The sequence below is a fragment of the Dreissena polymorpha genome, chromosome 1 (assembly GCF_020536995.1).
Source record: "Dreissena polymorpha isolate Duluth1 chromosome 1, UMN_Dpol_1.0, whole genome shotgun sequence".
In the NCBI taxonomy this organism is placed as follows: domain Eukaryota; kingdom Metazoa; phylum Mollusca; class Bivalvia; order Myida; family Dreissenidae; genus Dreissena; species Dreissena polymorpha.
Genome location: NC_068355.1, coordinates 46175223 through 46178347, shown reverse-complemented (window position 1 = coordinate 46178347; position 3125 = coordinate 46175223). Strand labels below are relative to the sequence as shown.

Here is a 3125-nt window from a genome sequence, read left to right as displayed (position 1 = left end):
AAAGGTCAACTTCCAGGAAACTGCGGGCATGTTAAAACTGTTGATTATGACAAAATGTTGTTTATTACAAATCAGTACAATAGCGTCTGTTATGTGGCCTATACTAATCCAGTTAAATAAAACTTTAATCGCAGAAAAGTTTAGATTCTTTACACCTTTAAAGGGGCCTTTTCACAATTCACAGATTTTGGCATTTTTTTAACTTATTCATTAATGCTTTATATTGATAAATGTAAACATTGGATCATAAAAGCTCCCAGTAAAAATCAAGAAAAAAAAAAAAAAAAAGGAATGTACATTGCCCGGAGCAGGGTCGAACCAGTGACCCCTGGAGTCCTGGCAGAGTCCTGTAGTATAAACGCTTATGCCTACTGAGCTATTCCGCCGAGTACACATTCTCGACGTATTTTATACCTTATATAAGCAATCTTCGTAGTTTCACAAAATTTAACGACAAAAACAGAACTCTCCAAATTATTCAATCGTTTCGCGTTGCAACGCTTATAATTTTAGGTTTTAAAATCGTCAAAAGATGCATATAATGGCTATATTAGAGCATGGTTAATGTTCAGTATTACTGTTTCCTCACAAATATCATAACTAAAACGAAAACTTACGAATCTGAAACAACTTTTTTCAATTTTGTCAATTTACCAAAGCGTGAAAAGATCCCTTTAAGAAAATATATATAACAGTTCTTTCTGTTTTAACAAAATGATACATTTTAAAATAAATTATGAAGCATCGCTAGCAATATTAGAAAGAGAAGTAGAAGGAGAATTATTATCAATAGTAGCAGTAGCAGCAGCAGCAGCAGTAGCAGCAGTAGCAGTAAGCAGAATCAGTAGCAGTAGCAGTAGCAGTAGCAGTAGCAGTAGCAGTAGCACTAGCAGTAGCAGTAGAAGTAGCAGTATCAGTAGCCGTATCAGTAGCAGTAACAGTAGCAGCAGCAACAGCAGCAGAAGCGCAGGCAGCAGTAGCAGTAGCACTATCAGAAGCAACAGCAGCAGCGGCAGTGGCAGCGGCAGTGGCAGCGGCAGTGGCAGTGGCAGTAGCAGTGGCAGTAGCAGTGCAGTAGCAGTGGCAGTAGCAGTGGCAGTAGCAGGCAGTAGCAGTGGCAGTAGCAGTAGCACTATCAGCAGCAGCGCAGCAGCACTGGCAGCGGCAGTGGCAGCGGCAGTGGCAGTGGCAGCGGCAGTGGCAGCGGCAGTGGCAGCGGCAGTGGCAGTGGCAGCGGCAGCGGCAGCAGTAGCAGTAGCAGTAAGAGTAGCCGAAGCAGTAGCAGTAGCGGCTTTTTGCTTTTTTGTTTTAGAAGTGTTTGTAGAATAAGAAGAACGCAAGGAAGACAAATTAATTGTAACATGTGTTATCTTAGTCTCCGTTGTAGTAGTATTTGTTGTATCTACACAGCCATTTTTCAGTCACCTGAGAGACATGTTTTTATAAGAGATTTAATTGTGGACCAATACATCGTGTATTAATATCAGTGTACCCACTGGGACACCACATGGGACGAGGATTAACAGATAAACTAGGCCTTCAATTAATTATGCGCCTAGAGGCAAACAATACTATAACTTACTGATAATTTTAGGATTGGATGTGTTTGTATCTTATTTGAAATTAGCTAGCTTAATTCAAAAACTAATTATAGCCTCAATATTATCACAAGAACATCATCACATATTCATTGTGCAATATATAATCATATCACCATCACAATATGCCAGAGCGTTAGTATTTATTGTGCATACAATATCCTACAGCAACATTTACAAAACTTATTACAAACCAACCGCTCAAGCTTTAATTAAGATTGATTTCAATTTATATTATGACATACATTAAAGTTCACTGTCAATTAATTAAAAAATGGCTTGATGCTTCGTACTCAGCGATTTAAATAAAAGAAACGTTGCGTACACAATAATTGGGGTTAATAAAAAAAGTCTGCAATTAAAATAATCAAATTTAAATAATACTAGATTTAGTTTCAAATTGTCGCTCAAAAAATGTATCAGTTATATCAGTTACTAGGAATCGATTTGTTTAATCTCCGCCAATCCAATAATAATTATGGTGTTTGTATGACAAATTAATAGCTATTCGTCATTGAATGTATGATACTCATAAAAATATTGAAACAATAACCACAACAACAACAACATATGTGATTATGTATATTATATCTTCTTCAGATACTCTGTGTCATACTTTCAAAATTATCCTCATAAGATTCATAATAATAAAATAAACACTATTGCAATCTTAGTAAAAACCAACTTAGCCGTTATGCTAATGATTTTATGTTCAGTATGCGTGTACATTTCAATATTATATAACAACAAGTGTTCACAAATACCTATGTTTAATAAATATTAAAAACATGAGAACCAATGAAGGTATTTCATTTTAATAGACTAGTTTACCGTGTGTGTACATTCATATAAAATCTTTTGAAAATCACACTTGAGATAATGTCTTTAGGTTTTGCTATTTCTAATCGATTTTAAACACCATAAAACCACCGTATTTTCTCTTACATTCTAAATTTTCTTACATTTCTTTTTTAAGCCAAAATATTTATGTTTTCATGATTCTAAATTTTCGGACATACGGATTTTCGTACAGTCAGTTTAAACAGCGCTATTTTATCAGATTTTGACCCTGTTTTTGCTTATCTGATGACCCTTCGGTCATGCATTTTTACAACCGGATTAAAGTAATAAAACAGAATCATGCCTAAGGGCAATCGACCATAACATTTGCGTACTTGGGTAAATTACCTTGTAAACCTCTAATAAGCAATGGTTCCTTCCAACAGCGTTTGAAATGATATCGTATTAAGAAAGCCAAACGTTTATTGTTTTTACTTTTTATATATTATTTCAGTTGATTGCAAAGCTGTTAAGTTGCATTTTTAAAGTAAAGAACGAAGGGAACAACACAATAAAATTATGTACACTGATGTATTATTTCTACTTCAATTAAATAATTGACAACAAACATAACACACTTGTCTCTAAATATTTTTCGTATTTAAATTTTCCAACACGAAAAACAATATCTTTAAGTGAACGGAACTTATAATTATTACGGCATATAGTAAAAGCAGAGTTGTCTGA

The 3125-nt window shown here is 34.7% G+C and overlaps 1 protein-coding gene across 1 annotated transcript in view; it reads left to right on the top strand.

Annotated features, from left to right (window-relative positions):
- LOC127865107 (protein RD3-like) overlaps positions 1-3125 on the top strand; it is a 575560-nt gene that overhangs the window by 79388 nt on the left and 493047 nt on the right. The window lies entirely within an intron of this gene.